At 37.4% G+C, this 22,820-nt stretch overlaps 2 long non-coding RNA genes across 3 annotated transcripts; one reads left to right on the forward strand and one right to left on the reverse strand.

The window, feature by feature from the left end:
• Positions 1-11,560: 11,560 nt before the first annotated feature.
• Positions 11,561-16,523, reverse strand: LOC125799459 (uncharacterized). 2 transcript variants are annotated; one of them, XR_007438437.1, is made up of 4 exons: positions 16,393-16,523; positions 13,819-13,876; positions 13,450-13,514; positions 11,561-11,972 (listed from the first exon to the last, which is right to left on the reverse strand). It is a non-coding gene; the product is annotated as an uncharacterized LOC125799459 (long non-coding RNA). The 2 variants fall into 2 exon arrangements; XR_007438436.1 differs by lacking the exon at positions 16,393-16,523 and having other exon boundaries at positions 13,819-15,521.
• A 1,025-nt stretch (positions 16,524-17,548) lies between these two features.
• LOC125799410 (uncharacterized) lies at positions 17,549-18,509 on the forward strand. Its single transcript, XR_007438306.1, has 2 exons — positions 17,549-17,724; positions 17,845-18,509. It is a non-coding gene; the product is annotated as an uncharacterized LOC125799410 (long non-coding RNA).
• Positions 18,510-22,820: the final 4,311 nt, after the last annotated feature.

Consider the following 22,820-nt stretch of genomic DNA (forward strand, 5'->3'; position numbering starts at 1 on the left):
GTGTGGAAAAAAAATAAAACAAATAAACTTACATTTAGTTAAATACATAAAGTTACATTTAGTTAAAAAAAAAAATTGTAACGAAAACCTCAGACGCTCAAAGGGAAGTTATTTGATTGGTGAGAGATTCTGTCAACAATAAATTGTACTTTTATTAAGTTTTCCCACATTGAGAGTTTGTCATTTACAAATTGTGCTTTCCATAGGTTCTATACTTACTCACTCCCTACCCCCCTTATTCCCCTTTACACTGATATCATTGCTGAAGGTAGTTGATGCTTATCTGTCTCAACATTGCCTTCTTTGTTTATAAGTCATTTATATGGTAATTTGAAATCCCAGGTGACGACCACCTGATGACCATCAACCCCCAATGAAGACACCCCCCACATACTCCTACCTAAAACCCTACATTTCTTCCTCCTGCTGTGTTCAAAGCAATTTCTACTGTATGTAAAGTCCTACTGAAATGTCTTAGTAGTTCAGTCTTGGTCAGTAAGTCAGACAGTAACAGTCAGACAGACAAGTCAGATGGACTAGTCAGACGTACAGAGGGAGCAACAACCAACTAAGCTGTGCCGCGTAGGTTTTGTCTGCACAAGAATTTCTAACAACTTGGTGCCGTGACCCGGATGGCATATTTCTAACAACTTCTGACTCCTGATTCCTAAAAGCCCAATTTCTAACATTGGTGATTTGTGTTAAATGCAGTTTGTGGAAAACTGTGTGCAATTGCCATGGACAAATGCAACATTACCAGTGATTGTGTTTTTAAACAAATGGTGACTGAACTGAAAACTGACTCTGGACATTATCAAAAAAGGGACAGTTTTTTTTATTTTTTTATTTTCTGAATTTATTTCTAAACATGTTCCATTTCCATTAGATAAATGTTGTAATGATTGTTTAAATGTATGAGATTATTGTAAAAGAATTCAATAAAGTAATATGTAAAAAAAAAAAAAAAATCTAGAAAATAGTGTTAAAGCGGATGTGCTCGTGTCTACAAAACAATAGTATTAAGGTTTTTCAATCTGGGTTTAGACAAAACCATAGCACTGAAACAGCTTTACTAAGAGTAACTAATGATTTACCTTCTGCTATCCTTGTACTTCTAGATCTTAGTGCTGCCTTTGACACCATAGATGACGCTATTCTGCTTGATAGGTTAGAAAATCTTATAGGAATTAAAGGATCGGTGCTCACATAATTCAGATCTTATCTGAGAGATTGATTCCAGTGTATTTATATAAATAATAAATGCTCTTATCAGTCTAGAGTAAAATATGGGGTCTCACAAGGATCAATACTGGGTCCATTACTCTTTACTCATTATGTTAACGCTGGGTAAAATCCTCTTTAGGCATGGTATTAACTTTTACTGCTATGCTAATGACACGCAACTTTACATATCTGCTAAACCCAACATGGACCTCTAAATCAAATAACATTGTTACAGAAATTCAGTTTGATGACGCACAACTTTCTTACTTAATTCTGATTAAACTGAGGTCCTTCTACAGATAAAAACATTAGATATAGATTGTCACTTAATTATACCAGGAAAAAAAACTGAGAAACCTATAGGTCATCTTTGACCCAGTTCTCTTATTTGATGCCCATATTTAGCATAGTTAAAACTGCATTCTTCCATTTACGAAAAAGCTAAAATCCGCAGTATACTCTCTCTGGAAGATGCTGAGAAGCTGGTGCATGCATTCATAACCTCGAGGCTGGACTACTGCAATGCGTTGTTGGCTGGAAGTATATGTAAATTACTTCAGCTAGTTCAGAATGCAGCTGCGAGAGTGTTTACTAGAGCTAGAAAATTTGATCACATTACTCCTATTCTTTCATCCCTACACTGACTACCTGTTAAATTTCATATCGATTATAAAATACTACTTCTGACGAATAAATCCCTCAATGGTTTGGCCACACATTATCTGGAGAACCTTCTTACACCTCACAATCCGGCACGTTCACTCCGCTCCCAAGACGCGTCATTTCTTAATATCGATATTAATTGTTGGTGTTGTGCTTATAGTCACACCATTAAGCTGAAATAAAGCAAACAAATATACACAAATGCACTGAATTTAAATGCATTCTAGTAACCATCATAAGGGATTATACTTGGGCTGTAAATGCACCAACAGGCTGTGAAATCCAATAGACACAGTGACTGGTTATCTGGATCGGTAAGTGGATTGGTTTTTGTTCACCAAATATCTGATAAGGTTGGATTGGAGACATCTCTATTTGTAAGTGACTCTGGATAAGAGTGTCTGCTAAATGCCAGAAACGTATATCTACATTAAAACAACAATTTCTTTAAAGCTCCACTAGGTAGGATTGAGATTTTGTGCATGTGGCCTCCCCCTACAGTTGTAGAGTGTAATAAATATTTCAGGCGGATTAGTTTCTCTCGTTTTTTGGTTTTCACAGACATATTCGGTCTTTCCAGCTTCTGCCAGAGTGTCTGTATGTTAGTTTGTAAAGAATGAACCAGTAGTCCTTGTAGAACTGTTAGTACTAAAGGTCGGAAAGCAGGTCGCAGTTCTCGCGAGCGTTTGTCGCGGCCGCCTCGGAAAACTTACAGAGTCTAGTTTGAGCTCAGAGGAGCTTCGGCACAAACACGAGAGCACCGCTATTCCTCCTATTACACCTCAATTCAGCACTGCAGTGAGTTTCAAGCTGTAATTTTACTTATTTTAAAAAGATAGAAAATTAAGGAAATCCTACCTAGTGCTACTTTAAGTAGAGCTGTTTTTGTGCTTGCGTGCATCTTGCCAGTATGTTAGAAGTTCAGGGGAGTTTGTAGTCGATTATAGGAACAGAATTCTTACATTTTCTTTGTAAAATCTAGCATTTTTATGCATTTAAAATGAATTAGATTAGTTTGAACCATGCATAATTGATCACACATTTTCTAATCCAGTTCATTCCATAAATCAACTGTGGAAAACAAATGTGTGAAAATCCTGGACAAACAAGCTAGTTTGAGGCTATAGTTTTAAGAAGTTTATATACTCTATTTAGGGGGATTATTACAGCCGCTTCCACCCTTGTTCTTTTTCTCTGTAAGCAAATTGTGATGCACTTACACAAAAAAAAAAAAAAATCACACTATAAATCCGGCCACAAGAGAATGGATGCATTGTGTTTAAAACTTAAAGCCTGGTTTGTTTTTCCTATATGGACTGAAAACCAGAGAGTACGTGAAAATAAAAATTGCTTTTTAAGGGTCAATTATAAGTGTATCTTTCATTTATGGGTTTTCTTTGGTTATATTTTGGGGAAAAAAAAGCTTTATTTAAGTTAAAGTTTGGTAAAGGTCAGCTAACCAAACAAAAGCCTGCAGTGACGAGAACCACAAATGAACTAAGCTCAGAGCAAGAGGCCTATATATAAACTAAGCACAGACTACACACCTGAAAACTATAACGAGTAGGCGGAGTTACAGATTACAAACAGGTGGAGAGGATAATAAGGGGGTGAGGTAAGTTATTAAGGTGAATATAAGACAGAGCTGGGTCAGTTGAAACTGAGCTTTATTGTGGCTGGGGAAGGCTGTGATAATGGCTGTATTAAAACAGCAGTTGAAAGTATATAAATGTGATTTATTGACTAAAGACTTCAGAAGATGTTTGTTGTCTGAATGTGAATAGAGAAGAACATTGCACTCTAGTAAAAGATCTTCTAATGGCATTAAGCCTAACATGAGACTTTACAAATGAAGCTTAAGTGATCCCTTTCTGATTGCATTTCCTCACTTTAAACAAAGTAAAGTAAAGTCAGTCAGTCACTTGGGAGCAGAAATTTAATTTAAAGGAATTTCTTTAGAAAACTACCCTTTTTCTGAAAACTTTTTAAACTTGTGAAATCAAAAAGTAAACTTGTCTTCATAAACTTATTTAAATATTGCTCAGATTAAAAATTTGGGGGAACTTATTTTTTTTATATAATTTAAATATGATTGAGGAACAACTTTCAAACTAAATATTAATTTCATTATAAAGATTGGTTTGAAAGACTTTTAGTTCCACTATAAATTCACACAGTCGCTCCTACAGATGCCAACACTGACTAATGTCTGTACATAATTTGTTTTAACAATTTAATAGTGTGCTATGATTTCTAGATTAAATTTATCAAATTCTGAATCGAGGACGAAATGGCAAGAAACTGACTGTCTGAAATGCATGTAAATCTGGAGAGGCTTTGAGCCTCTCAAATGGTGCCATCTCAGTTCATCTTTATAGCTCAACATAACAATAATTGATCATTTTATGTAGTTCAAGAGCTTCAAGAGCCTTTTTACGACTACATTTAGGGTGTGAGCAGTGCAGACAGCTTGGCACAGCTTCAGCTCTCTGCCACAAATGTGGCTTTTGATTTTATTACCCATTTTTTCATGAGGGGTGATGTTACACCGATTAATGAACACTTTAGTTGTTGCTATAACACTAATGAACAACACTAGCATGAGTAAATGGTACACTGCACAGTGTCATATTAACACTGAACATTTAACACAGTTATCAGTGTAATTTTTCACTCTCTAGTGGTGGATTTTTACAAGATGTTTTCTACCATACCAGAAACTGTCTAATTTTTCGGATGTTAAAGCGCAAAACAGCAGGATTGAGAAACTGAGGTCACATGGTGTGTACAGTAAAGGAGAGCTGGTCATCAACCATAACACCCAGGTTCCTAGCAACCTTTGTCAGGGAGAGTTGAGAGTAAGTCGATGGTTATAGTGAAGTTGTGTTGGAAAGATGGTTTCGCTGGTATAACGAGAAGTTCAGTCTTTGAAAGGTTTAGCTTGAGGTGATGCTCCTTCAACCATTAGGGTATGCCTGAGAGGGACTGTGATCCATGCAGAGATCAAATGATCTTCAGGTGAGAATGACAGGTATAGCTGGGTGTCATCAGCAAAGCAATTGTAGGAAAATCCATGTGAGCGGATAACCTGACCTAGAGAGGTGGTGTAAATTGAGAAGAGAAGGGGTCCCAGTACCGAACCCTGGGGAACCCCAGTGGAAAAGGAGTGGGCTGAGGACAGCTGTCCTTGCCATGACACCTTGAACGAGTGCCCAGTGAGGTATGATCTGAACCATGACAGCACATTGTCTGAGATCCCCATGTTTGAGAGTATAGATAGGAGGAAGTCATGGTTGACAGTGTTGAAGGCGGCCGAGAGGTCCAGCAGAATGAGCACTAAGGACTGACCTGCAGCTCTGGCAGTTTCAACGCTTTAGTCAGACAACAGAGCCGTCTCCGTAGAGTATCTTTTTTTAAAACCTGATTGGCTCTGGTGCAGGAGGTCATTCTGGGAGAGGAAACCAGAGACCTGATTTGAAAACTGCTCTTTCTAATGTTTTAGAAAGAAAAGGTGGTAGTAGTGAGACCGGTCTGTAGTTATCAACCTGGGCGGGGTTGAGAGAAGGCTTTTTAAGCAGTGGTGTCACATGTGCTTGTTTGAAAGCAGTTGGGAATACACCAGAAGTTCAAGAGGCATTGATGGTGTGAGTGATAGCCGGAATGATTGCAGGTGCGATGGTTTGCAGTAGGTTTGAAGGAGAGCCAGTGTCTCGTTCTCAGTGAGAGGAGTGAACGAGGAGAAAGCGACGCCTTCGGTAGAGGGACACCAGGCAGCAGAGCATGTAGTAGGACTGCTATATGTTACATCAGTAAACTGGTGGCTGACGGCTGCCACTTTCCCAGGAAAGAATGAGGCAAGTGTTTCAGCTGTAAGGCAGGTAGCCGGAGGAGGAGGTGGAGGGTTGAGTAGTGATTTAAATGTAGCAAATAGTTTCCGGGAGTCTGTGAGGGAGCTGAATTTTTATTGATAAAATTCAGCTTTAGCAGTAGTGATGCTAGCTGAGAAAGAATCAAATCAAATTTATTTGTATAGCGCTTTTTACAACTGGTGTTTGCACAAAGCAGCTTTACAGGAACGTGACCACAGGACAGAGTCCAGCAAAAGATTAAACATAGAAAATACAGAATACAGAACCCCCAGTGAACGCGGAGGCAAGGGAAAAACTCCCTCAGAGCTGGAGGAGCGGGAAGAAACCTTGGGAGGACCAAGACTCACATTTAAGGGGGGACCATCCAACCACTGGTCAAACTGTTTTTAAATTAATTTAAAAAAAGTCTTTCATACATCCACAGGTTTTATATATTCAGGAGTATAGCAGCGCCACTAATGGCTTATAGAGTGAGATGGATGATGAGCAGCTGATCTGTGGTGGGTGGTGGATGGAGAAGAGCTGACTTCAGAAACTTCCAGTCTGGCCAGATGGGGGACATGAGCGCCTGAGGGTCCAACCTGCATCAGTATCGGGTCAGACAGGTGGGCAGTCAGTAACTCTGAGGAAGCCAGAGAGATGGAATTAGTTTTGACTGGATTTTTCATAGATCTGGTTTCTTTGCCGGTAAGAGCAAAGTTGTTGGGCCACAGCTTTTTCTTCAATCTTAAAAATAAACTGTAGTTTGAAATAGGTCTATAGTTAGACAGTACACTAGGATCAAGATTTGGTTTCTTGATCAGAGGTTTAATTACAGCTGTTTTAAAGGCTTTGGGTACATGGCCTAGGGTGAGCGATGAGTTTACTATCATTAACAGCGGTTTAAGTATTATATCTGGTAGTGCCTGTTTTAGTAATTAAGTAATTTAGGAAATCAACACAGACAACTTGAAAATAAAAGGAACATTTTATTAAAACACAAACCAATCTAAACACAAATATTACAAACAGCAATCTGTATTTTTTATAAAATGATAGCTAAATGGTTATTTAGCTAAGGGTGTGTGTGCACGCAAGAGGGAGAGGCATAGCATGTGTGCTAGAGAGATGGACAGAATTATGAACGAAGGATAATGGTGCAGAGTTTAAACGTGGAGCAAGGCGGTCTCCACTGTAACTGAGTTTGACTGCTCTTTGCTGTGGTCTCTGTTACGCCAGAACAAGATTCAAGATTTTGTACATGTGTGCAGAGAACAAGATTTACAACAAAGTAGAATAATAAAAATAAAATGAAATACATAACTTTACAGTATACACCATAATACTCAATAACTTACACTATAGACATGTGATATTGCACAAATATATGTTAAATATGACTGAATATATATATATATATATATATATATATATATATATATATATATATATATATATATATATATATATATATATATATATATATACATACATATATACAATGCTAACAGTGTTGTGCCATTTCACAGCTTTTCTGAACTAGTTCAAGTTCAGTTCATACATGCTCAAAGTAAACAGTTCACGTTCAAAGTTCACAATTTTAATTCTGAACTAGTTCAAAGTACAGTTCATTTGACTTTTTTCGTGAGCTATTCAAATAAATATTTTTTTTTTCACACTACAAGCTAGAAATCACTATGTTCTTTGAAACTGTTAAACTGCTTCTTTAGACCACTGGACCACTCGGCGCCCCATAAGACATGTTTTAGTAATGAGCTAATAAAAAGTGAATTGGGTTCCACACTTTAGAAGCAAAATATTCTGAAAACCATATAACTGTTGTGGCAATTCACTCAGTTGGTCAGACTATAATGATGCTGACAGAAACATAAGCACAAAACCCACACAAAGGCTTTAAACAGTAGGATACTAAGGTTGACTAAGAAACGATAGAACCACAGAACTCTGAATTAACACAATTAATTTGGAATCAGTAAAGCTTTTTTTTTTTTTTTAGCGCAAATTAATTACACCACTAAGTTTGACCCTGACTTATGCTGTGAACTGCCCCACCCACCACGTTTTCTGAAGCTGTTCACTGTCTGGGAATTGTTGTGTGGGTATGTAGTCCTGTGGGTTTTGGAGCAGCCAGTTAAGTTCTCTCTCTCGCTCATTTTTACTGTTTTAGCATGGCCACTCTTATTTTCGTGTCGTAACCAAGCAGGCTACGTTAAATGCCCAAAACTTCCCTTTAACCCAGTGTATAATTTTTATATATATATATATATATATATGTGTGTGTTTTGTGCCTTGTATCATTGGACACACAAAACAAAAACGTAAAAACAACCTTGCAAGCAATGAAAGAAAGAAATAACTTACTCACATATAATAACGGACATAAACACAGCTTCAAATTTCCATCAGCAGGACTAACACCGCCAAGTTAAATTTCCAAACTCTTTACACTTGGTAGTTTTGTTCACCTGTCAAATCACAGCGTTTTTGTCCTCCAGACAATTTCAGACACAACTCGATATTTGGCATGAAACCACCCAATCTGGCAACAGTGCGAGCCGGTGTACGCTGCTATTTTTTAAGGTTTCCTTCATCAGGCCCATAGCCAGGGGGGATCGAAGGGTTCGTTCGATCCCCCCAGAACCACCCCCAACCCCCAACCCCCTCCCCAGTAGTGACGAGTAAGAAAAATTGTTAATGTTTCTCTTTACACATTTTGTTCAGACTGTTTTACATCAATCCAGTAGGTGGCGGTAATTCCCCCATTTCTGTTCTTAGCTTGTGGAAAGAATAAGAATCAGGGGAAAGTTACTTGAGAAAATGGGTAAAAAAGAAGACAAGGAGCGAAAACGGAAGAATCGGCGGTAACATTGTCCCAAAACATTGGTGACTTGTTCAAAAAAAGGCCCAAAATTGGTAAGTTGCTGAGTGCAGGGCTTTTTCTTTACATCTCCCCTGCGTTAAACGTGCCGGGCTCGGCTTAGCCCAATAGTATATTGTACATGTAACACCGGATTATTAATATTATTGCGATAACTCCAGTCTGGATTTTAGTTGATTTTTAAGAAATGTAGGTTAAGTGACTAACATTCAGTCACTCACTTTGCAATGCTGACGATCAAGCTAGGGTGTATTTTACTCTCAAGATGCCTGTTGCTCCTAAGGCCATATATAAAATACAGTATAGAGGTGTAAAAAGGGGGTTAACCTCTTAACAGGCCAGGAAAATATCATATTTAATATCTGTCTGTGTTTATGACTACTTATAGCAACGAAGTCCCAGCACAGTTGTAGGAAGATTTGAATAAGACAGAACACTTCAATTTATATTATTATTAATTTATGTTTAAGTTGTAATGACCATACCGATAGTGTACCTTATGAAGTAATTCTTATCTATTTATGTCAATAGTAGAGAGAGAGAGACAATAAAGGACAGCAACATCAGAGACAGACAATGGAGGGCAGCAACAGAGACAATGGAACAAAGCAACAGACAACTGAGGTGAGCAACAGAGACAGACAATGAAGTCACATCACAGATGTAGGAAGTTTGAGTAACACATTTATATCAAATTTATGTTAACAGTGGGGAGCAACAGACGAACAAATAATGACCGCAACAGATTCACAACAAACTTATAATGAATAAAATATGTCTAAATTAAAAGGTTTGAAGTGTGCTCGTGTATTTAGGGGGCATTGGAGTAGAGAGCCAAATTAAGTCCACTTTTGGGGGAAAAATCTTTTAAACAGCGTAAATATAGCAAACAGATAAATAACGTCATGATCAGCTCAGAGCTTCTCTAACTTTAATTCAGAGCTCAGTTCAGTGTGTTGATGGAGTTTTAAAGACGGCTCAACCCCTCTCTCACCTGTGTGTGTTTATGCGACCGGTGCTGGCGCATGATAAGGATGAGTTAGTGTCTGAAGCTTGGGCAGGAATATAAAATGCCGACGTTGGAGGAAGAGGAGCAGGAATATGCAATGCAGAAGTTGGAGGAGCTGGAGCAGGAGCTGAAGCAGGAATATGCAAGGCAGAAGGCGGAGGAGCTGGAGCAGGAATTTAAAATGCCGACGTTGGAGGAAGAGGAGCAGGAATATGCAAGGCAGAAGTTGGAGGAGCTGGAGCAGGAACTGAAGCAGGAAAATGCAATGCAGAAGTTGGAGGAGCTGGAGCTGGAAACTGAATTGCAGAAGGCGGAGGAGCTGGAGCAGGAAAATGAAATACTGAGAGGTCCGCCAGAGAGACAGAAGAAGATGGAGACCATTAAGGATGAGAATGATAAGAGCACCAAAGAAGAGAAGTTTCTGGAAAAGGCTGAGTAAGATTGGGAGGAGGTGGGTGCGAGACACGGAGGTAGAGAGGAAGTGACGGGAGGAGCGCGGGAGGAGTAAGGACGTGGATCAAGCTCCCAAAATTAGGTTATATACATAGCTCCCACTTACAGAGTTGAGCTGTTATAATCGAAACTTAGAGCGAGGATGACGCCCGCTCCCTCGCCCCAACGCGCGCGACCGCAGCGACGACGCCTTCGCCCACACCCCCACTCCCATTCCCCATCCCCAAAAAATTACGGAGGAGGAGATAAATCCTCATTGCGAATCAGGACAAAGTCAGAGAATGTATAGAATTACAATAAATTCTTTTTGAATCAAAATGTTGGTCTCTCTTGCTTTCTTACAGTAGAGAACATGTATAATGCAATAAAATACTATAAAAACAGCTAAACTAAATAAATTTAAACCTACTTTGCTTACATGTGATCAGTTATCCCTAATTGATATTTGGAGACTTTTAAACCAAACAAAAAATATTACTCTTGGAGTAATTCATCCAGAACTGTTCAATCCAGATTTGACCTATTGCTTATTAGTCTAGGTTGTGTGCAGTTTGTTACAGAATGTTCCTATTGTTATGCTCCTGTTTCTGATCATCAGATGATACTTCTGAATCTGACAGGGTATAAAAAAAAATATAGCGTGGCTATTGGAAATTAAATATTACTTTATTAGAAAACTATTTTTTTTACAAGTTGTGTTAAATTTATTGCTTATCAACTATTTGGCCATAAACAAATGAATCATAACCAGAGATGGGAAGTTTAAGTTTAAAGTTAGGAATTGTGCTGTTCAGATCAATAAAACATAAAAAACCCTCTAATTATGGAACAATTGCATCATCTATTAGAAAAATAAAAACTTTCAGATGAAGAGAAAATTACTCGGACAAAGTTACAATCTGAAATAGATCAGAATTATATTAATATGGCAAAAAGAGCTTTTGTGCGTTCAATGACTAGTATTTTTTTCCTCTTCCTCTATCCACTTAGTCACTTTTTTGGAATGGAAAAATGTGATCAAAAAACATCTCTTACCTTAAAATAAATGATACACTGTAAAAAATGAGGCGTTGAAAGAACTTAAAAAAATTAAGGCAATAGTTTGCATGGATCTTTTTGAGTTGAAATAACTTTCTGTTCTTTTAAGTAAATGGAACTTGTCTAAGCCACTTAAAATATACTTAAATAAATTATCATAGTATAACTAAAAAACACCAAGTTATATCAACTTATTTTTTTACCTACCATTAACTTAAAATATTTAAGTTATTTCTACTATTTTTTTTAATAAACACAACTACATTAAATCAAAATTAAAATCTATGAATTTGAGTTGTTTTAACTAATTTATTAAAGTTCTACCGACATAGAAAGATCCATGCAAACTATTGCCTTAATTTTTTTGCTTTTGTATTTCTTAAAATATAACTACACTTACTTACCACTCAAATAAATCAATTCTCAGACTTTTAACCACTTTTGCATTTATTGGCAGGTTTTAGTAAAAAAAAAATTATCATGTTTTATTACACCAAGTCAACTTTACACCAGCGTTCTCCTTCAAGCCTATTTGAGGTAGCAAGGCTTAATTAACAGCTGTTGTTTTAAGAGACAGCACCTTGTGAGAAAGTTTCAGTCCATCCTGTTCCATAAAAAGCTTCTGAAACACTTCCAATGTGTATGTCAGTGGTTTAGGGTACTGCAAATTCAAGGCATATATGAACCCCAGAAGTGCAGCACATGCCTGTGGGACATTTCCAAGACCAGCCAGTACCTCTTGACCCTCAAAGATGGTACCTTCATCCTCTGTTGCACCCTCTTCCTTCACTGTGAAGATCTTCATGATGTGCTGTGAAATATTGACCTCACCCTCATCCTGTTAAAAAATGAAAAAATACAAATGTAGATGGTTATCTACAAAAAAAATAATTGAAGACATACTTTGTCCTTAAATTAACTAGGGTTGCTGAACCGGCCCATGCGAGATTGTTGTTAAATTAGAAGAGAAAAGTAAATCTAAATTGCGCTATCAGCACCGAAAACCTTCGAACGCATCTAAACGGTGTATTATCTTAGTGTATTACGTAGGTTTGCGCTTCTCCTGCAGAGAATGAAAATGGAACAAAAATTAGTTTTACAGCTAAATAAACATAATTTAACCAGATCTGTAAAAGTGTAATATTTTAAAAAATGACCTAAAAAGAATGCTGTGCTATGAAATAAGCAAATCAAACAGCACCTCAAAAGTCTTACATTAATTGTATTCATTATGTATGTTTCCAGTAATAATTCTGAAAAATAAAACAGCTTGGAGTCCTAGAAAACAGGTTTTCAGCCTGAAATTAATGCACTTCTCTAAGCCCAAAAAGTCCAGATTTCTCTCACTGAGCTAAAAAAAGAACTGAGGTAGAACAAACATACAAATGCATTTATTGCTTTATTATTATAAATGCTGTACAGCCCTACAGTATACATGTATTGTGCAGAACCAAGCTATGTATAATAGTCTGGCCCTCTAAAACCGTTGCAATTCCTCATTTGGCACCTTGGAAAAATGTATTGCCCTCCCCTGGGTTAAATATAAGGATAAAAGGGAATATTTTGTAGTTTGAAGTTACTGTTAGGTTTAGTGATTGTTTTATAGTAATAGGAAAATATAGTGGAGAATTAAACAAATACAATAATTTACTGAAGTTATAGAACACCCTTAAGAAATATATGGTTTCAGATGTGTCCATCAGACAATTAATGCTATGAGTCTGAAAAAATGTGTCTTTAATGAGAAATTAAAATAAATACACAAATATTTTGTTCCACACTTGAACACAATAGAACAAGGGAACACTTGGATTGTGAAAAGCAAAAACAGCAACAAATGCCCAAATCTGGACTTTGCAGCTGTGAACTAGAAAATACACCTAAAATACAAAAAAAAGTTATGTTTTATTGATCTTTTGGGCAATGTTCTGTTCTGAATAACTCGCACAGTGCACAAAGGGTGGTCTATGTATTGCACTGTACTGTATATAGATAAATGTTATTTAAAATAAAGTTACAACGCTAATAAACACAATAAACATTGCCACCCCTGAGAAATGTCAACAAACCAGGCAGTAAAAATAATTTTGCATAACTGATCTTTACTTTAAAATATCTGTGCGCCACAACTGTGAGCTGGCACAACTAGCACCCTTAAAAAAGAATTCTAAAGAACTGCTGGGTAATTGTGTGAGAATTTTACTTTCAGCTCATGCATATGCTCCTGTAGTCAATAATGTTAAAACCTCTAGTACAGTACTACCCCAAATGGTGCTTAGTTCACTGTAATGTCAATCACTGCAGATTTTACTTACAAAGTGTTCTGCGAGCAGGCCATGTTCCCCCCACATACTCCACCAGGCTCAGTGGTGACTGCTCCCTAGACAAACAAAACATTTTTTAATCAATTTTATAAAAGCACAAGTAATGCTGCTGTTTTTGTTCTTAATAAAGTGCCACAAACAGGCTCATTGTTGTTTATTCCAACAAGATCCAACAAAGATGGAGCTTCTCCTGAGAATGAGATTACTCATGTCGGGTGCTAAAAAAATCTGTTGCTAATTCAAATATCTCTTTTACAGTGTTCTCAAAAAACGTGAATTAAAATTGTAAGAAAAACAAAAACATTCCTACAGTACTGCACATTTATTGGCACCTTTATTTAAAAATAAAAATAAACTTACCTTGACCAAACAGCTCATTATGCCTTGCATTCTTCTTCCTGACGCTCCGGCCTTGGCACTGAAGATAGAGAAGTTTTTGTGTAACGTATACTGGTCAAGCTTTAACATGAATTTTGACTCCAGATGCAAAGTAACGTTAGTTATGCCCTGGAACTCCTCTTTGATATTTAAATGAACAAGTGCACAACTCAAAACAGTGTGAAATAACTAACTCGCTAAGTGGATCTAAAAATATGGTCAACAGGCAAGTTAAATTTTGAACAAATACAAAACAAAACTAGCAAGGTTAGCTAACTCTTATCCCCAGTCTTTATCCACACACCAAGCCCCCACGTTAGCATTTTGCCCGCTAAATATGCTCTCCAGACTAGCTAGCTAAGTTAACTCTTATCCCCAGTCCTTATCCACACACCAAGCCCCCACGTTAGCATTTTGCCCGCTAAATATGCTCTCCAGACTAGCTAGCTAGCTAAGTTAACTCTTATCCCCAGTCCTTATCCACACACCAAGCCCCCACGTTAGCATTTTGCCCGCTAAATATGCTCTCCAGACTAGCTAGCTAGCTAAGTTAACTCTTATCCCCAGTCCTTATCCACACACCAAGCCCCCACGTTAGCATTTTGCCCGCTAAAAACGCTCTCCAGACTAGCTAGCTAGCTAAGCTAACTCTATTATCCCCAGTCCTTATCCACACACCGAGCCCCACGTTAGCATTTTACCCGCTAAAAACGCTCTCCAGACTAGCTAGCTAGCTAAGCTAACTCTTATCCCCAGTCCTTATCCACACACAGAGCCCCACGTTAGCATTTTACCCGCTAAAAACGCTCTCCAGACTAGCTAGCTAGCTAAGCTAACTCTTATCCCCAGTCCTTATCCACACACCAAGCCCCCACGTTAGCATTTTGCCCGCTAAATATGCTCTCCAGACTAGCTAGCTAGCTAAGTTAACTCTTATCCCAAGTCCTTATCCACACACCAACCCCCACGTTAGCATTTTGCCCGCTAAAAACGCTCTCCAGACTAGCTAGCTAGCTAAGCTAACTCTATTATCCCCAGTCCTTATTCACACACCGAGCCCCACGTTAGCATTTTACCCGCTAAAAACGCTCTCCAGACTAGCTAGCTAGCTAAGCTAACTCTTATCCCCAGTCCTTATCCACACACCGAGCCCCACGTTAGCATTTTACCCGCTAAAAACGCTCTCCAGACTAGCTAGCTAGCTAAGCTAACTCTTATCCCCAGTCCTTATCCACACACTGAGCCCTCACGTTAGCATTTTACCCGCTAAAAACGCTCTCCAGACTAGCTAGCTAGCTAAGCTAACTCTTATCCCCAGTCTTTATCCACACACCAAGCCCCCACGTTAGCATTTTGCCCGCTAAATATGCTCTCCAGACTAGCTAGCTAGCTAAGTTAACTCTTATCCCCAGTCCTTATCCACACACTGAGCCCCCACGTTAGCATTTTGCCCGCTAAAAACGCTCTCCAGACTAGCTAGCTAAGCTAACTCTTATCCCCAGTCTTTATCCACACACCAAGCCCCCACGTTAGCATTTTACCCGCTAAAAACGCTCTCCAGACTAGCTAGCTAGCTAAGCTAACTCTTATCCCCAGTCCTTATCCACACACCGAGCCCTCACGTTAGCATTTTGCCCGCTAAATATGCTCTCCAGACTAGCTAGCTAGCTAAGTTAACTCTTATCCCAAGTCCTTATCCACACACCAACCCCCACGTTAGCATTTTGCCCGCTAAAAACGCTCTCCAGACTAGCTAGCTAGCTAAGCTAACTCTATTATCCCCAGTCCTTATTCACACACCGAGCCCCACGTTAGCATTTTACCCGCTAAAAACGCTCTCCAGACTAGCTAGCTAGCTAAGCTAACTCTTATCCCCAGTCCTTATCCACACACCGAGCCCCACGTTAGCATTTTACCCGCTAAAAACGCTCTCCAGACTAGCTAGCTAGCTAAGCTAACTCTTATCCCCAGTCCTTATCCACACACTGAGCCCTCACGTTAGCATTTTACCCGCTAAAAACGCTCTCCAGACTAGCTAGCTAGCTAAGCTAACTCTTATCCCCAGTCTTTATCCACACACCAAGCCCCCACGTTAGCATTTTGCCCGCTAAATATGCTCTCCAGACTAGCTAGCTAGCTAAGTTAACTCTTATCCCCAGTCCTTATCCACACACTGAGCCCCCACGTTAGCATTTTGCCCGCTAAAAACGCTCTCCAGACTAGCTAGCTAAGCTAACTCTTATCCCCAGTCTTTATCCACACACCAAGCCCCCACGTTAGCATTTTTCCCGCTAAAAACGCTCTCCATGCTCTAGCTAGCTAAGCTAACTCTTATCCCCAGTCCTTATCCACACACCGAGCCCTCACGTTAGCATTTTGCTGTGTAGCCAAACAATCTTCTAGCTCACCAGAAACGTCAGCCAAAAGTGAGGGCTGACTAGTTATCTAACCACGATGTATGTATTTCTACAATTAGACTCTTATAATGTTATTTGGCAAGTAAACTTTTAGGTTGGACATGAATATTTTAGGAGAAATGTATTTAACATTGCTTACCTGCCAGTCGAACGGCTGTAAATGGTGCACGTCTTGCTCTGTATTTGAACCAAAGCTTCTTTTAATTTGAACTGATTCAAATAAAGTTGTGTCAACTCAGTTCAACATTGTTGCTTGAAACTTAAAAAAATTAAGTAGATTTTGACAAGCTTGTTTAGTTCAGTTTATAATGCAAATTATAAGTTCAGAAAACGTAAAAAAAATAATAAACAACATTAAAGTAATTTAATTGTTTGCGTTTCATATAATTTTTTAAGTAATATTTACTTCGAGCTAGAATCACTTTTTACAGTGTATGCTTACTAATGATTCCATTAAAATAAATAACTATAAGAGGACAAATGTTTGTAATATATGGATAGTATTAGGTCTGTAACATCTACTTCAGTTCAGTTCAAACAAGCATGTGAGGAAGAGCTTGAAAGAAACGAGATTACAGCAGCCGTTAGGTCTATGAAAAAGAAGTCTCCAGGCACAGATGGCCTTTCTGTAGAATTTTATGGGTTTTTTTTTTTTTTTTTGGAGGGGAGGCAACCTTTTTCAAATGTTTGTGGAATGCATAGAAAATTGAAAAATGTCAGCTTCTATGAAGCAAAGAATTATAACATTTTACTCCTCGAACCGAACAAAGATCCTTTATTATTAGATAATTGGTGTCCCATAGCTTTATTAAATATAGATTACAATATCTTATCTCTTGTATATTCCAATCAATTAAAAACAAATGCCTAAATGAAATTATAAACGAGTGACAGATGGGGTTCATGACCAATAGGCATATAATTTGCAATATTAGATTGATACTGAACCTTTTAGATTACTGTGACCAGGGGTGTCCAAACCTTTTTTGTTGGGGGCCAGAAGGAGAAATATATTTGAAGTCTCGGGCCACACTCTGTAATAAAACAAATAATGAAATATACCACTTTAAATAATACTTTTTTCCTGATTATTTCATTTACACACCATTTTACTTGACTTACTAACTTTATCTTTGACAGCGTTGTGTAAACTAAGATTTTTCAAATTGATGTTTAATTTCATGATGTCTCTTAATATTAAACTCCTTAATTACTGCAACTTTTAGACTCTTTGGCCTGTTTTTCTGCACTAAAAATGCGTACCCTCTTCGCTTTTAGACTCTTTGGCCCGTTTTTCTGCTCTAGAAATGCGCACCTTCTCCGCTTTTAGTCTTTGGCCCGTTTCTGAGACAGCCACAAAGAACCGGTCTGATGCCGAAAAGGTCACTGCAGAGAAGCACTACTGAATGAAGGAGATTAGCTCAACGGTGGATGCTTGCCTGATACTGAAGAGCCTCTGCAGTGATTCAGAGTAAGTTTTTGTTCATGTTTTCACTAGGATTGTCTAGCATGGTTATATTTCAATGTTTTTTTTAATATATTTTTTTCTGTTTTCTGTACTCATCATTTCTTTCATTTCCTCTAATTCTAGTTATGAGCAGGGTAACGACACTGCTACCGTTTCCTCGTCCTACATAAGCGACCAAGCTGCATACGACAAGTTGCTCCAGTCGTATCCAGTGACGTTGGACGGGTTCCAGTAAAAATGGTCTGAGCGGACATTCCTGGCAGGAACCGCGATGCGATCCGAACTGTGGCCACACTGTACCGTTGCATCCCTAGTGACTACAGGAAAGTGGTGTCAAGACAGGAGGGCTTAGCAACCCATAGTCCTACAGTAGAGAGGGAGAGTGGCTACATCTCTTTTTATTTTATTTTTTTATAATTATGGACAGGTAGATGGCAAGGACCTAATCCTCTTTATCGTTTGGCACTGAAAAATCTTCATGCAATACAAAATATGTTTGAGTACTCTAGTTGACCGTAACCCTCAAAAACCCACAACAATATTAATGAAGCCATAAAAACCAGTCACTACTGCTAGTACTCTCAATAGAGCTTATATCGGGCCCAAACAGTCCAGACCAATCCTACCTGTACATGTTTCATTGTGATTCAGAGGCCGATCCCAATTTAAACCAGGCGTTTATTTAGTAAGTAAAGCTTTAAGACAGACATTTTAACTTCAATACACAGCTGTTTGAATGAGAGAACTCTGTTCAAAATGATGTTAATAAACAGTGAAACACAAAAGAAGCATAGAATTATTATTTTAAGAAGACTGTTCCTTATGGACATTTATATTCACTTGCTGCACGTATCTGTTGGCTGTACTTCCTGATTTCTGCCTCCAAAAGATTCCATTGTCTGTCTTGGTGGCCACGTCCGCAAAACCATTTTTTGAGGTGCAGAGCTTTTAATTTGGAGTTGCACACGGTGAGTAAATGTGGGGGTAAAATGTGCAAATTTATGGTTGTAAAAGGGTCTCTCGTTTTAGCTTAGTTGATTTACAAGTTTCTATTTTACAACATTTCTATTGATTCAAATTTTAATGCAATTAGTTAGATTAGATTTACATTGTTCAACCAAATACAGTGCCTTGTAAAAGTATTCTGAGTGAACTTTAACCTTTTGCCACCTTTCAGGCTTCAAACTAATATGAAATTGTAATTTTTTTTGTGAATAATCACCCTGAACACACCATCCCCACTGTCAAACATGGTGGTGGCAGCATCATAGTTTGGGCCTGCTTTTTTCCCAGCATAGACAGGGAAGATGTTTAAAGTTGATGAGAAGATGGATGGAGCCAAATACAGGACCACTCTGGAAGAAAACCTGTTGGAGTCTGCAAAAGACCTGAGACTGGGACAGAGATTTATCTTCCAACAAGACAATGATCCAAAACATGAAGCAAAATCTACATCGATCTACAAAATCTACAATCTATGGAACGGTTCACAAATAAACGTATCCAGGTGTTAGAATGGCCAAATCAAAGTCCAGAACTGAATCCAATGGAGAATCTGTGGAAAGAGCTTAAAAAAAACTGCTGTTCAAAAACCGACGCTCTCCATCCAACCTCACTGAGCTCCAGCTGTTTTACAAGGAAGAACGAGCAAAAATTTCAGTCTCTCCATGTCCAAAACTGATGGACACAAACCCCAAGCGACTTGCAGCTGTAATCACAGCAAAAGGTGGCGCTACAAAGTATTAATGCAAGGGGGCTGAAAAATATTGCATGCCCCACTTTTCAGTTTTTTTTTTTTCCTAAAAAAAAAAATAAATAAAAATTAAAATATCCAATAAATTAAATTTCATTCCACTTCACAATTGTCCCACATGTTGTTGATTGTTTTACAAAACACTTACAATTTCATGTCTAATATTTGAAGCCTGAAATGTGGCAAAAGGTTGAAAAGTTCAAGGGGAGACAAATACTTTTGCAAGTATATGCAAAATTGCATTACTTCTTAAATGTGCTTTACAGTGTACATTATTTAATTGCAAAGTTCAAAGCCTTTGGTACCTGAACGTGAAATTAATCATTCATCAAGGGGGGCTTAGTCCTTCATCACACCCTATAGGAGCATTTACAAATTTTGTAGAATCAGATTTCAAGATAAAGTTTCCTCTCTCATAAGCCCCCCTGTAAACAGCCCTGATAAAATTGGGTTGGTTTATTATAGAGGCTCTCATTGCTTTGCAGGTGATGAAATTGAGTAACACTAAATTGAGATTAGGAGGGTAGAGGAGAATACATACACTTCCTGTTAGCTAGTTTTAATTATAACATAATACATTTTCTACAAAGTCTAGGCATAAATTGATTATTGTATCACATTGTATCACACTTGCACCAAATGTTATTGTCATTCTATTCAATTTAAATAATGAGGTACACCAATAAATAGCTTAACAGAGATACAAGAAACAAGAACATCAAGACACCAAGTCCTCTCTATTGTTCTACCAAGAGAATAAAGCAGTATAGGCACCTCCAGGCCTACACCTTGAAGGTTAAAATTTTAGCCAAATGATCAAGGTTTTCACACAGCTATTTCTTCAAGACAAGCTTGCAACGGGAGACAGAGTTCAGAAAGACTAGGAAAGCAGCCAGATCCCTTTCCTTTTTTTATAATTTTATTTCTGATTTTCCTCCATTTTCTCCCAATTTGGCTATCCAATTGTCCCACCCCTTTGTGAGTCCACGTCACCAGTGGCACCTGCAGGGGCGGATTTGGAAGTTCTGGGGCCCTAAGCAATGTTTTTTTTCCCGGGGGCCCTGATCAAATGGATTCTTTTGTATAGCAAAATGCAATATTCAGGATTCATATACCTTTTACAAGGTAAAATTCAAGAACTTTTAAGGCCCATTTTCCAAAAATTCAATTCAGGCATATTCAATATATTGCAAAACTATTCTCCATACTTCAGTGACTATGCTACTTAGAAACAAAATACTTCTAAGTAAGTAAACAGCAGGAATTATGGATTTATTGGTGTCAGTTTCACATAATTTAAATACTAATGTCCCTCATCCCATGGTTACCCTATTCATTTAATTAAGCAGTATGTCAAATTTGGGGGTGAGTTGAGAGCACTTATACATACATATACTCAAAATTATTGATGTGCTTTTTTCACACTGCATGAGATAGTATTATGTTTATGTAAACACAATCAGAATTGTGTTTGGTAAAAGCAGAAGGAGATTAAATTGAAGCAAAATAAGTTTAATGATTCTAAATGAAATACCTATCTGTAGAGTATCCAACTTGATTGGGTCAGTAATGAAACAAGAAAAAAAAAAACCTTGAATCTTTTTTTTTCTTTTTCTTTTTTTTACTGAAAATGTCCCCCGGGGATCGCCTCGTTCCACAACAGCGTTGACGCCGGTCTTTTTTTAAGCTGGTGTTGCTTATTCTTCCAAACAAATCGAACAAATAAATCATTAATAAGTGTACATGTAGAGTCAGGAACATGAAGGGATAAAGCAGGGTAAACAAATTTAGAGCTGCCTTCAGCTTTTGTCAAAAGAGCCCTCCGTAATATAAAAAGCCAATTATTAAAAATCTTTTTAGCTTTAGTTAACCTAGGAGAAACGTTTAAATCCCCTCTATCTGAAGCATTTTTCCAAATAGTGATACAAAGATACTTAACATTTTTTCATAGACAGGTATATTAAGTATTGAAGTTTCATGGCAATCATAAAGGCATAATTTCACATTTTGACAAGTTTAACTTCAAACCAGATGCCTCAGAAAACATTTATTAATGATACAGCTGAGGGAATCTGTTTATCCTTTAGAAAGAGAACAGTATCGTCAGCTGATTGAGAATTTTTTATTTGTTTATTAAAAATAGGATATAACATGAATATCTGGACAATTCAGTATGTTGAATGAGAGTAATTTCACTACAATTAGAAACCGTGATGGGGAAATTGAACAGCCTTGATGTATCCCCCTGTTGATCGTAAATCTTTTGGAAGTGTTAAGGTACATAATAACAGAGCTATTAATGTCTCTATGAAACATTTCTATAATAGGAATAAATTTTTTTCCAAAACCGAATGGCCTTAGAGCATTTAAAATCAATTTGTATTTAACAGTATCAAAGGCTTTATAGAAATAATAATAAAAAAAAAATAGTTAATGCCTCAGATTTTATACAGTCACAGTAATCTAAAATAACCAGTATCAATCTAATATTGCAATTTATATGCCTATTCGTCATGAACCCCGTCTGACATTCGTTTATGATTTCATTTAAGCCGTTTTTTAAACGATTGGAATATATTGGAATATATAAGAGGTAAGATCTTGTAATCTATATTTAATAAAGCTATGGGATGCCAATTATTTAATAATAAAGTATCTTTGTTTGGTTTGAGGAGTAATGTTTTAATTCCTTGCTTCATAGAAGATGACATTTCTCCATTTTCTATGCATTCCACAAACCTTTTAAATAAAGGTTTTTTAAGGATGACACCCCCCCCCCCCCAGGCCTCATACTATCCATATATTCCAAACATTTGTCCTCTTACATAGTTATTTATTTTAATGGAATCATTAGTAAGCATATCATTTATTTTAAGGGAAGAGATAAGTTGTTGTTTATGATTACATTTTTCCATTCCAAAAAAGTGACTAGTAATTATTTCCCCTTCTTCTATCCACTTAGTCCTACAAAAGCTCTTTTTGCCATATTAATATCAGTGTGATCTATTTCAGATTGTACCTGTCACTTTTGTAATTTTCTCTCCATCTGAAAGTTTTTATTTTTCTAATAGATAATGCAATTGTTCCATAATCATTTTTTCCTGATAGAGTTTTTTTATGTTTTATTGATCTGAACAGCACAATCCCTAACTTTAAACTTAAACCTCCCATCTCTGGTTATGATTCATTTGTTTATGGCCAAATAGTTGATAAGCAATCAATTTAACACAATTTTTAAAAATAAATTAGTTTTCTAATAAAGAATTTAATATTAAATTTAATTTCCAATAGCCACGCAAATTGCACTTTATTTTTTTTATGGCCTGTCAGATTCAGAAGTATCATC

Source organism: Astyanax mexicanus, chromosome 3 (assembly GCF_023375975.1).
Source record: "Astyanax mexicanus isolate ESR-SI-001 chromosome 3, AstMex3_surface, whole genome shotgun sequence".
In the NCBI taxonomy this organism is placed as follows: domain Eukaryota; kingdom Metazoa; phylum Chordata; class Actinopteri; order Characiformes; family Acestrorhamphidae; genus Astyanax; species Astyanax mexicanus.